The sequence below is a fragment of the Hibiscus syriacus genome, unplaced genomic scaffold (assembly GCF_006381635.1).
Source record: "Hibiscus syriacus cultivar Baekdansim isolate YM2019G1 unplaced genomic scaffold, ASM638163v2 tig00111540_pilon, whole genome shotgun sequence".
Classification (NCBI taxonomy): Eukaryota; Viridiplantae; Streptophyta; class Magnoliopsida; order Malvales; family Malvaceae; genus Hibiscus; species Hibiscus syriacus.
Window position 1 is genome coordinate 1711194 of NW_024063114.1, and position 14176 is coordinate 1725369.

At 34.1% G+C, this 14176-nt stretch overlaps 2 pseudogenes; both read left to right on the top strand.

Annotated features, from left to right (window-relative positions):
- The first annotated feature begins 1342 nt into the window (after positions 1–1342).
- Positions 1343–5197, top strand: LOC120164519 (annotated as a pseudogene).
- Positions 5198–12765: 7568 nt separating this feature from the next.
- Positions 12766–13894, top strand: LOC120164544 (annotated as a pseudogene).
- Positions 13895–14176: the final 282 nt, after the last annotated feature.

Below are 14176 nucleotides of genomic sequence, written 5' to 3' on the forward strand. Positions count from 1 at the left end.
ACGATATTCACGTGACAGTCAATAATAGTTGATAACGTGACAGATAACTTGTCAGATAAGCTAAATTGATAATTCAAACATGTCAGATGGACTGTCATATCAGTACCGTGTACCACTACGTCAACAATGTGAACTATCACATCAACACCGTAACGGTCAAAAGATGAAAATCGTTAGACAAAATGACACATTGAGTTGAAAAACCACGTTGAGAAAAAAATAATATGAAGACTACTTTAATTTCCCCCCAAAAATACAAGACCTCTAATTTCTTTTTATCTTTTAATTTATTTATAGTTTAACTTATGTATTATTTTTTCTTGATTTGTATAGTAACATTTTCTCAATATAATTGTTGTCTTGTTGATGTTTAAAAGAGATAATGGATCAAGAATTGTTTTTAAAAATTACTTTTTAATATTAAGTTAATTACATTGAAATAAAGAAATTTCAACCAAATTTAAAAGCTTCTTCCAAGACTCGAGTTTCTTATAAAATAAAAGATATTATAAATTAAAGATATAAATTGTAGATTATAAACGTAACCAAATCTAATATATTTAATATATTATGGATAATAGTTTTCTTTTATTGGTGTGTCGTTTATTTTTCTTTTTTTCTTTTCGTCTTGATCGGTGACAGTACTAACTTTAATGTTAGTTGTTGACTGTCGGTATTTCTATGTTCTTTTTATTTTTAATATTGTATATTTTTTTTTATTTTCAATAAGTCTATCGTGTTACACGTTTCATCTGCTGCTTGTGTTGTACATTTTCATATGCCTTTATGACACTTGTTTTTATATTTTTTTGGCATGTTTTTCGGTTCTTTGGTTGTATTTTATTTATCTTTTTCTGAAGATTGATTTGAAATCGTCACGACTGATGAAGATGACGCTTATCTGATATCTTGTGATCTTCCCTGTTTTAAACCCTTGGATTGGATTTAGATATCTGATTTGCATTTGTGGATAACTTTTCACATCGTTTGCGATTTGTCGATGGTCTTTCAATAACTTGATTTCTTTTTGTGGTTTGTTTGCTCATGCGATCATATATATTTATATCTATCTTTGTTTGAGTTTTTTTTAATCTTTCTTGTATGATCTTTATGTAATCTTAAGTTATTAATTTTATTTCAATGATTATAATAAGTTTTCCTATTTATGTGTTTAATTTATGATTGTGGCTGTATGATATTTTTATTTTGAATAAATTTAGTTGGTTCTATTAAAAAATATATATACTGCGGAAAATTAAAAAAAAACTAAAAATAGAGCATTTAATAATCTTTTAAAGTCGACGAGTTCAAACACATTTAAAAAAGAACTGATATACTATTTAAGTGTAGAAGATAGAGCTGGCCTTTGGGAATCTTTTACAATTAGTAAGAATCACAGCTCTGTTTGAGCTCTACTGGTGTCCCACCCACAGAAAATCGCTTCTCTTTTATGGTGGCTTTTTTGGACTGACGATCTTTTCTCTTTGTATGCTAGTGAAGTTCACGTATCCATCAGGTGAAAACACTACATGTTCAATCTTTGTAAATTCCAGCTCTTTTTAGATGCAACTTTTCTATGATGTTCAATTTGTTTGATGTTTTATATGCAACTATAGTTTCGCTTTGGTTGAATCCAAGTTTGAACTTTTACTATGATTCTACGTTTGATGAGCATGGAGTATATATATGGTTTTCGAGTTCTGAGTGAGACATTCGTCGAACACTTTGCAGAAGACCAAAGATTTTGCAGACAATTTGAGTGAATACGAAAGTTTGGAGAGAAAATGGCTGGAGGTGAAGAAGGGGCAACGTTGGAGTTTACGCCAACATGGATTGTTGCTGTAGTTTGCACTGTGATTGTTGCCATTTCTTTGGCTATGGAACGGTTGCTTCATGTTGCCGGGGTTGTTTTGAAGAAGAAACATCAGAAACCACTCTATGAGGCTCTTTCCAAAGTTAAAGAAGGTAACCCATCTCTTTCTTACTCTACAATTTTTCATTTTTGATTTAAATTTGATCGGAAGGGTTAAACGGTAGATCATTTTTGATCCTTTGAGCTTTTATAAGGGAAAAAAAGTTACTCCATATTTTTTTTTATGACTACATGTGCATGGATGTGAAATTTGCTTACCTTTTTTGGGCTATTTTTATAAATTGTAGCATTGAAATGTCTTCTTCATTTTATTTGGCAGAGTTGATGCTCATGGGTTCATATCACTATTGCTGACAGTATTTCAAGGTGCAATTGCTAAAATCTGTGTATCTAAGGATACATTAACTCACATGCTTCCTTGTAAACTTGAAGACAATAAAGCAACAGGGAAGGGCTCTAATAGTGAAACAACATCACATTTTCAAACGTACTTTGCTTCGACCCTAGCTGGTAGCACCAGGCACCTACTTGCTGAAGAATCTGCCTCTTCTCATCTGGGATATTGTGCTAAGAAGGTAACATATAAGGGAAACAAAGAATTAGTGAAACTTTTTTCATGGTTAGGACTGAGACATTTGTAGTGTAGGAAATGTATGTAGGATTTGAATAGGGTCCTATGCATCTTATTTAATGGCGGTTCTGCAGGTTTTGGCTCAATTTTTTCAATTAAAAATGACCAACTCTTTGATTAATTTACTTATTGTTTCTGTATTTTTGTGCTTCAGGGCAAGGCACCTTTGTTGACTGTTGAAGCACTCCATCATCTGCATATATTTATCTTTGTCCTCGCCATTGTTCATGTGGTATTCTGTGTTCTCACAGTTTCTATTGGAGGGCTAAAGGTAAGCAGTCTAATATGGTTCTTTTGCTTATTCTCCAACCTCTTTTCTGGTTGCAGTTTATTTCTTTGTTTGTTCTCAGCTTCTCATAAAAAGATTAGTTTTTTTATATTGTTTTATTTCATGTAGATACGCCTATGGAAACGTTGGGAAGATTCAATTGCAAAAGAAAATTATGATTCAAAGCAAGGTAAGCACTAAGGACCATGCACAAAATAGGACCAAAGAAGAAACCCTTGATGAACACCTTCTTATAATAGTCTCTCTAAAGAGGGTGTGCTACTTTCATTTTTCTCCATGCTTCTTCCAACTTGTGTGCTGTGTTATTGCAGTGTTGAATGTCCAACAGCATACTTTTATCAAAGAGCATTTCCGGGGTTTTGGCAAAGATTCGATTGTGCTAGGGTGGTTGGTAAGCTTCTATTTCATTATGATACTGCTTTTTTTGCCATTCACCAACAGTTGAACTTAATGGAAGGGGTTGGTTCCAAAATTCCTTTATCGTTTTTGCCAACGATGGCCCCTGCTCGTCTTATGTAAGAATTGGCATGAAATATGCACATACTAGTTCATAATTTTGAACACTAAAAAAGACATCCGATAAGAAGCAATATTGATTGAACCTCAAAGAAATCTTATTTGTTTTCTTACAGCATTCATTTTTTAAGCAATTCTCCGCGTCTGTGACCAAATCAGATTACGTGACACTAAGACTAGGCTTCATAATGGTATGTTTTCGGTGAAACGATCGAACAACTTTCATATAGTTAAAATGTCATTCACATATTATTTGTATTGCAGATGCATTGCAGAGGGAATCCCAAGTTTAATTTTCACAAATACATGATACGAGCCTTAGAAGATGATTTTAAGCATGTTGTCGGTATAAGGCAAGTTTAGTACTTCTTGCACATGGCGAATGGTTATGTTCCTACTTCGAGCCATGCTTACATTGTTAGTTCATCTTGATTTTATCATTTTGTTTGCAGTTGGTATCTCTGGGTTTTTGTTGTCATCTTCTTGTTGTTGAATGTTAACGGTACGTAAGACCATTGACCATTGCCAGCATTATCATGTTAAACTATGTTTTATGGTGTTAAACTAAATCTTTCAAATGTAATGCATGTAAAATAAATTATCGTGCAATGATGACATTTTCTCAATTTTCTTCTGCAGGTTGGCATGCTTATTTCTGGCTTGCTTTCATTCCTGTCATTGTGAGTAGTTTCCCATTCCTTATATCATGTTCGAATATGTCTCGGACGCCGGTGTCGGAATCGTACTTGAGGGAAAACAAAGAGTCCATGTAACATAACTAATCAATGGAATGATAGAATCTCATCCTACAAATAAAGATTAATACTGATAATAATGTCACTAACAGATCTATTAGAAGAAATAAACAAGGAGAGAGACAACCATTGAAACTTGAGATAAATTCATTGACATTAAAAATTTAATTTTGTTTGCATTCTACATTCCTTTTTAGCTCGATTCATTTGTTTCCAGCTTTTACTTGCCGTGGGCACCAAACTTGAACATGTGATTACCCAGTTGGCTCAAGAGGTTGCTGAGAGACATGTAGCCATTGAAGGGGAATTAGTGGTCCAACCATCGGACGATCACTTTTGGTTCAACAGGCCTCGCATCGTCCTCTTCTTGATCCATTTTACCCTCTTCCAAAATGCGTTCGAGATTGCTTTCTTCTTTTGGATTTGGGTAAAGCCTATATTTTACTTCACTATTCTGCCGTATGAACCACATAACGACACTTTCTTCATCTGTAGGTTCAATATGGCTTTGATTCCTGCGTAATGGGTCAAGTTCGTTATATCGTTCCTAGGCTCGTTATAGGGTAATAAACTAACAATCAATGACCATTTGGTTTAACTTATTATGAGCTCTTGGTTCATTTTGTTCACTCTTTTGTTGGTTTCTTCAGGGTTTTCGTTCAGGCACTCTGCAGTTTTAGCACATTGCCACTTTATGCTATTGTCACACAGGTTAGTTGAGTTTCTTATAACTATGAACTTCGATTTCATATTCGAAACTCCGATTTACACGTCCCATTTGATCGAAGATGGGGAGCTCGTTCAAGAAGGCGATATTCGATGAGCATGTGCAAATAGGCCTTGTCGGTTGGGCACAGAAGGCAAAGAAAAGGAAAGGCTTAAAAGCTACTAGTCAGGCTGCAGCTGAAGTGAACCCGGAGGAAAGCCCTTCGGTTTCGATTCAGATGGGGAGTGTGCTGGGAAATGCATCTGATCCAGAGGAGATTCATCCTTTACATGGCTCCAATTGAGCCTAGTTGAGAAGCACATGAAGACATGCTTCTTGTACAAAATGTTTATCAGTTAACAGTGTTTGTGATGTATTTGTGGGGTTCATCCTGTGCTTGGTTTTGCTTGGTTAAATATACAGGGAAAAAAAATGTTGTCTTGGTGAACAAGTTTGGCTTGAAAAGAGTCGTCGTAATGTGCGAACCAAGCTATCTCAGTGGTTGAAATGATGATTTTTATTTCTAGAGGTCTTAGGTTTGAATACCAGAGACTGTAGAGTATTTAAGCGTTTATTGTTAAATGGTTAATAGTCTTTAAAACATATATTCGAGATTAATAAAAAAATAAAAGCTTTTTCAATGTTTACTGCTATGTTAATCTAAATACCAGTTATTTTTGCAACCTTTAAATTTGCACTTGGATTAAAAGCGAGTATAGTAAATATTTAAAAAAAAATAGATCTTCAAATATAAATGAAATATTATTTCCGAATAAATTCGTATCTATAATACGTTAAGAATTAAAAAAGTTTAAAAAATTAGAAAATTTAAAATAATATAAAATAGAAATGTGTACAAATAATTATGATTATGATTTATTGCTTATATAATTATATAGACGAGCTAATAAATAAATAAAAACATTGTCATAAAAGTATATAAGGCAAGTTAAATAAATAGAGGAGTTGGTCATATACGGACAAACGATTGAACAACTATTTTAACGTAAGTTATTTTACGGTGTTTTAATGATTTTGTGTAAATTATTTTTATTAATTGTTTGATACACTATAATTAATTTATAAAAAATAATTTATATAAAATGAATAAAATTTGGTTCGACTAATATTTTCAAAAAAAATGATTCGATTAACGATTAAAGAAAAAAGTTTGGTTTATTCGATTAACAATAATTCAATTCGATAAGTGGTTGAATTAACCATTTGAACAACCTTATTTTTAATTATTAGTATTTTATTAACATAATACTAAATTATTATATTAATATTAAATATATAAAATTATACTATTCATTATTAATAATTTGATAATATTATATTATAAAAAAATAGATAAATATTAATAATTTATTTAAAAATATAATATAATTATTATAATATATATGAGTATATATTAATATAATATTAAAAAAATATTATTAAAATTATATTATATGTATATTAAATATTTTAATAATGAATATTTTTATTAAAATGATATTAAAATATTAATTTAATATTAAATGTGCAAAATAATATTTCTTTTAGTACTTATACTCTGAAATAAAAAGTTAGGAAAATATTTTACGTAAAATCATATAGTAAAACAATTTACAGAAAATGCAAAGGAACTAAGAAAATGAATTACATTGGGAAAATCAATTACAACTATCAAACACTGAAAAATATTTTTCATACATAGCAGATCCGGTGGTATTAATCTTTGTTTATATCCTTCGGCTTGAATCCTTCTTATCCATTGAAATCAAGCGGTTTCTTTCAGCTTCTCTTTTTGGCCAAGATCCGTTTCTTTTACTTTACTTCTGAACTAGATCTATGCAGTTACCGCTTACCCATTTCTTTTCAATCTTTCTTCTTTCTGGGTTTGTGATCTTTCTCTTATTCGATTGATCGTATCCTTGAAAATTCCAAGAATCTTCAGATCCCAGATCTTCCTGGGCGCAGTTGAAATAATTCTTCAGATCCACTGACTTTTAATTTTTTTTTTATTCATTGAATCCCAAGAATCTTCAGATCCCAGATCTTCCTGGGGTTTTATCATTCTCGATACTTCCATCGTAATTTGGGAAATTGGTTTAGAATCAGGGGACATCGCTTATTATTATATTTTTTGCTTATTTGAATCTAACTTTCTGTATTTTAGTATTATTATTTGTTTTCAGCTCAGTGTTCTCGCACTTCCTAACGAACTTTCCAGACTCAATTTCTTCGGCCTTGCAGTTCGATCGGTCCACCTTCCTCGTAGAGCAACGATCGCCTTCGTCAGCGCTTTAATTTCTGAACAAAAATTCTGGGTTTTCTCTTTTTCTTCTAATTTCATAAGATTTTGCATGCTAATTTCTTGATAGGTAAATGTTTGATTTTGTGTTATAGCACGGTTTTTATCAGATTTTTATCTGAACAAAGATTGTTAATTTCGCATCCACGAATTTTGATATATCCCTTTTAGCTTTGTCGTTGTTTTGCATATCCCTTGCATATTTTTGTACTTAATATTTCTTAATCTTGTTGTTGTTGGATCTGCTTTCTTTGACTTAGCTTCTTGCTGTTTTTTCTCTTGTTTTTATATTGATCTTTTTTTTACCAGCTTTGGGTTTGATGTTTTTCAATTAGTTGAGTAGGATTTCATTACTCTTATATCTCGTGTTACAATTTTAATCCTTTTTTGCTTAGCTCGGATATTTATTAAACATTTTAAATTATAGTTTCTAGATATTGGCCTATAGTTAAATAAGATAGTATTATTTTTTCTTAAAATCCTATTAAGTAACCAACTAGGATTTTTAGTACTCCTCAATTCTCTAGCGTTTTATTAGTGCATCTTCTGTCTTATTTGGATTCTTTTTTCATAGTTCCTCATAGCTTCGGTTACAGATGATTACTTGAGGTCATGTCATTCTTTTAGATCCCATGGGGCGTATAGGGGGAGGGCTCGACAGAGTGGTGACAAGGAGACTAGATTAAGAGTTTGCTCGCTGAACGTAGGCACATTAAATGCTAGGCTGCTGGAGCTGACCGACGTACTTAATAATAGAAAAATAGATTTTGCATGTATTCAGGAGACTAGGTGGAAAGGGTCTCGCGCAAGAGAGTGTAATGGGTACAAGTTGTGGTATTCAGGCGTAGATAACGCTAGAAATGGGGTGGGTATCTTGGCATCCTCTAGGCACAAGGAAATGTAGTTGAAGTTTGCAGATACCGGGATAGGATCATGATGATTAAGGTTATTATAGAAGAGGAAGTAGTGAATGTCCTTCAGTGTACGCCCCACACGTTGGCCTAGGGGAGGGGGAGAAACTTGCTTCTGGATCAGTTAGATGATATACTTAGGAGCATTCCGGAGGACCAAAGAGTTTTCATAGGGGGAGACTTCAATGGCCATATAGGAAGTGCAACCGACGGGTATGACGGTGTTCATGGGGGTTTCGGTTATGGTAGCAGGAACGATGGGGGGCGTACGTTGCTTGATTTTGCTACTGCTCACGATTGGTGATCACTAACTCCTTCTTTAATAAGAGAGATGCGAACTTGATTACGTTTCATAGCGGGGGACATTGTACCCAAATCGACTACATCTTGATTAGAATCAGGAACGATGGGCTTGCATTGACTGTAAGGTGTTCCCTGAAGAGGCATGTGCATCACAACACAATTGTTGGTTTTGGTGTATCGCGTACCCCACGGGCGGAGCACTCATAGGAGGGCTAAACTTGGTAACCTAGGATCCTCTGGAAGAACTTACATGGAGCGACAACTGATGACTTTAGGAGTAAGGTTTTGTCTAATACAAGTTTTGAAACTACAAACTCAAAAAATGCAGATATGTTATGGAAAAATATGGCAAATTCCATCAGGGTTGGCAAAAATACCCTTGGCCAAGGAACATAAAGAATCGTGGTGGTGGAACGACGAAGTCCAAACTAAGGTGAAGATAAAACAAACTTGCTTCAAGGAGTTTTACAATGCAATGACGACGAAGAAAGGTCGAGAGCTAAACAAAGATACCAGGAGGCAAAGCGGGAAGCCAAGAAAACGGTAGCTAAAGCAAAGGATATGGCATACGAGGAAATGTACAAGAGATTAGACACCAAGGAAGGACAAAATGGCATCTTCAGACTTGCAAAATCTAGGGAGATTAGGAAAAAGGATCTAGGTAACATTAGGTTATTAAGGACAACAATGGTGTTCTTTTAGCGAAAGATCACGATATTAAGAGGGTTTGGGGTAGTTACTTCTTTGGCTTATTTAATGACGTGCCCTCCATGTAGAGATAGTATCGTTGAGGGTTTAGCCGACTATCTTACTACGGCCAATGATGCCCTACAAAGTAGGATTGGGTTTGAGGAAGTCAAAATGGCTCTTAGAAAGATGGGAAGGGACAAAGCTGTCGGCCTGATCAAATTCCTATCACTGTGTGGCCCTAGGAGAAGTGGGAGTTAAGTGGTTGACCAACATCTTTAAATATTTTAGAGACTGCCAAGATGCCAGAGGAGTGGAGAGAGTCTACGGTGATACCAATCTATAAAAATAAAGGAGATCCCCAACGTTGTGGTAACTACAGAGGTATTAAACTCCTCAGCCATACCATGAAGCTATGGGAAAGGGTGATAGAGGCTAGGTTGAGACAAGTTACTAGGGTTTTGGAAAACCAATTTGGCTTTATGCCAGGCAGGTCTACCACGGAGGCGATTCATCTACTTCGACGGCTTATGGAGAAATATAGGGAAAAGTCTAGAGATCTTCACATGGCGTTCATTGACCTTGAGAAGGTTATGATAGTGTTCCCCGCGATATGATCTGGAAGACTTTGGAAACGAGACGGATCCCAACTGCTTATATCCGGGCGATTCGTGATATGTACTGTAGATCTACTACTTACGTCAGGACTACAGTGGTGACACCGAGGCATTCCCGGTGGAAATCGGACTCCACCAGGGGTCGGCTCTTAGCTACATCTTCGCCTTGATCATGGACGAATCTATGTGCGACACCAGACGGTGTACCATGGTATGCTTTTCGCTGACGACATTGTCTTAGTTGCTGAAAACAAAATCTGAGTTGAATAGTAGACTGGCTACTGGAAGACTGCTTTGGAAGAAAAAGGTTTAAGGATCAATATTGAAAAGACAGAGTATTTATGTTCAAACTTCAATGGGAACCAAAACGATGAAGATGTAGAAGTATGCATAGAAGGACACGTTCTCCCCTCAAAGGATTGTTCAAGTACCTAGGGTCTATGATACATAAAGATGGGGGTGTAGATGATGACGTTACACACCGTATAAAGGCGGGATGGCTAAAGTGGAGGGCCGTACTGGAGTTATGTGTGACAAGAAGGTCCCTCTAAAACTTAAGGGGAAATTTATAGAATGGCAATAAGACCAGCGCTGTTGTATGGATCAGAATGTTGGGCAACCAAGAAGGATCACGTAAGGAGGATTGAGGCCGCAGAAATGAGAATGCTTCGATGGACATGTGGTAAGACTTGAGGGATATGACGAAAAACTCTGCTATTAGGATGTCCTTGGGGGTGGTGTCTGTTTCCGAAAAATGAGGGAGGGAAGATACGGTGGTTTGGGCATGTCCTTAGGCGACTACCGTCGGATGCGGTAAGGAGGGTAGAGTCGATTACAGTTGACGGTGCCAGAAGGAGGAAAGGACGACCAAGGCGAAAGTGGGAAGACTGCTTGAGATCTGATTTGAGGGATTTAGCCCTTACCGAAGACATGACTCTGATAGGAAAATATGGAGGTAAAGACTAGGGTAGTCGAGTAGTGTGGGTCACATCTATAGGTATTATCATCTCTGTTCTTTTAATGTCTTTGTAGTATTTTCCATGACTTATACTTTTTATACGTTTCTGTTATTGGTATTTATGAAGGATTAGAACTGGGCTTGAACGTTGACTTCTGTGTATCATTCTCTCATGTTTCCTCTTTTAAATTTAGCCGATCTTATCTTATGTTTCTGTCTATATGCAGAGATTCTTTCGCATGGATTATTATGCAGGGATTAATTCCGTTACAGACGCACATATGATTTAATGACTGCATATGAATACTGTTTAGCTATGTATTATGTATTTATTTATACATGCATTGCATTTTATCTAAATTTTTAATTTTCTGACTGCCGGAGGTCTTCCACGGAAGTTACTCTCAACCTGGCGTTGGGGGTAGCCTACTACCCTACTCCCCCTACCCCATACATATGGGAATGGGTTTTGTTGTTGTTGTTGTTGAAACACAGGAAAAATTAAAACAAATATTTTCTGGAAGACAATTTTCAGCTATCAAACACACTTTTATATTAATTTAAAAAAAAAAATTAAACCAATAATAACTCAAATTAATCCATTTATTTGATTTAAAACAGATTAAACAATTTTAAACATCCGTATGGTAGATGGATAAGTTAATTATTATTATCATTTATAGCAAATTAATTAAGCCTCCACCATAAAACATAAAGTAATTTCCCATAAATATGTACAAAATGTCGGTTGGGAACTCAATTAATTGCCCCAACTTTGCTTTTGTCTGCTCTTTAAACCCAATATTCATGTGACGGTCATTCATTTTTCTTGATGCAATAATTTTATAATGCAAATAAGATAATAAACTATAATATAATAGAAAATTCCATACGATACGTAAAATAACAAGAATGTAATAGAAAATATAAATATATGAAAATATAATAAATATTATTCCTATAAAACATATCTATATAAAAGCAAGTATATATTGAATATTATATGGTATAAAAAAAACAAATATGTAGTAATGAGTGCTGGCACAAGTGGTTGGGATTCAAGAATTGAGCTTGTAAGTCCAATCTCGAATCTTACTAGTGTCACTCTTGATGGACAAGCAGTAAATTCTTATAAATCCTAATTGAGTCTTAAGTATGTCCTGACCCTGGATTAAGAAGTCACCCTTACCTAAATTTTATGTAATAAAATATATACTTACCTAAATTTATGTAATAAATATATATATATATATATATATATATATAAAGTGATGGATTATTTCATCTAATTGGATTTATCTATTAATCGAATCAAGTCGACTATGGCTCTCTTTTTTTTAGTTTTATTCGCTACTCAATTTGGCCCGACCTAATTTATAGGCCCCACTCACTTGTCTATTTAAAATAATATAACATTTTAATTATGAACAAAAAAATAATTTTAAATTATTAAATAATAATTTAACTGAAATTATGATCTAAAATTGCTAAATTTAGTGGCCCAAGATCCTGCCCATACGAATAATTCTGTCTATTTAATTTCTGCTAAAAAAAATTCAAAATTAAAGCATTTATCACCCAAAAAGAAAAGCACAGGCTGTTGGGTTGTTGCTTTGGAAGTTACTTTCTCACCTCATGAATTTGGAGCCTTATTTAGATGTCACCATTTTTTAAATAATTATTTAAGGAAATAATATTATCGTTAATTAGTTATAAAACTATTATTTTTCCGTATGTGACATGTTTATTATCAATCAAAATATTAAATTAAAAAAATAAAGTACGACTCATTTAGTTTGTTTTCATGGTATACAAAATTTACACAAGTAGTGAATTTTATAAAATTTAATTATTTTTTATATTTTTATAGATGATCTAACTACGTCTCTTCTAAAATTTTGTAATTGTGTATCTTAAATTTATAATATAAATTATCAAATATGAGGTTCGTTCTTCTTAACAGAAAATCATGTGTCAATTTCTACACACTAAAATCGACATAAATTATTTATTTATTTTTAGAAAAAATCTTAAGACAAAACCTAAAACAATTCTCTTTTTCTTAAGTGTTATCGCTCACTATTAAGATGCTGTTTACTTAAGATCGAAATGACATGATAAAATTATTTTTTAGTAAAAGTAAAAAATAATTAAGATGCTATTAATATCTCCCTCCCTACTTATATATGCCACTCACATGGTGATGGCACTATTTGAAAGCTCCATAACTGAAAACCAAAGGGGAAGAGAAGAAGCAGCAAAGGGAAGCCATGGGAAGACCACCATGCTGTGATAAAGTAGGTATGAAGAAAGGTCCATGGACTCCTGAAGAAGACATCATCCTCGTCTTACATTCAAGAACATGGTCCTGGAAACTGGAGATCAGTCCCGCCAATACTGGTAATATATTAACTTAATCTGTTTCAGATTTTGATTGAATTTCATAGGTTTGTTTGGCTGATCCAGATCTGTTTAGGGTTGATGAGATGCAGCAAAAGTTGCAGGCTTAGATGGACTAATTATCTCAGACCAGGAATCAAAAGAGGCAACTTCACCTCATGAAGAAGGGATGATTGTTCATTTGCAAGCATTATTGGGTAACAAGTAATTGTCAAATCTTTTCCTCTTTTTTTTTTGAATCGGATTTCGAGCTTTGATCGTTTTTCCTTCAATATTATGCGTTTTTTTTGTTTGTTTGTTTTGGTATAGATGGGCAGCCATAGCATCGTATTTGCCGCAAAGAACAGATAATGACATAAAGAAACTATTGGAACACTCATTGAAGAAAAAACTCAGGAAGTTCCAGTCAGTTTTGGAGCCTTTCTTCAGTGGCGGCTGCTACCGATGAGATCGATTCGGAGGATAGAAAGAGCTTAGGTTTTGGTACCGACGCTCGATCTGGTTCGAGCAATGTTAAGCTAAGCCAAAGTCTTCTCTTCTTCTTCGTATGCTTCGAGCACTGAGAATATTTTCGTCTTCTCAAGGTTGGATGAGATCGTCTCCAAGGTTAACGGTGACAGTATTCGGAGCTCTTCTTCTGCTACTGCGAACTGTGATTTGATCTCCCATGGAGACGGTCAGTTAGAATCGATTCTATCGTTCGAAAACATGAACAACGTGCATTAATGGAGAACTCTACTTCAAAGGGTACTTTTCAAGATTCTGGAAATGGTGAAAGGTTGAACCCAGAAAAGAAGCCAAAAGCTGGTCATCTGAAAAATCTTAATAAATGACGATGATGATAACGATAACGATAACGATAATCCTCCATTATCGTTTCTTGAGAAGTGGTTTTGGATGAAAGTTTGCAGGTCAAGTAGAAGACATGAATCAAATGATGGAATTGTCTTCAATTTCTAATATTTCTTATTCTTTTTATTTAATTACTTTAATTTCATTTTCAAGCTTTCCGGGGGAAGATGGGAATAAAAAAAAAATAAGTTGGATTATTTGTGTAGGGTTTAAAATTTTCATTTTGACATTCTCGATAAGTTGGGATCTTAGTATAACAAAATGTAATTAGCCTCGACTGTTTCTTTACGAACGCTCGAAGTTAATTTATTTATAAGTAGTAATATATGTTCAAAGATTCAATCGTTTAATAATGAACATTCAAATATTCTAGTTACTA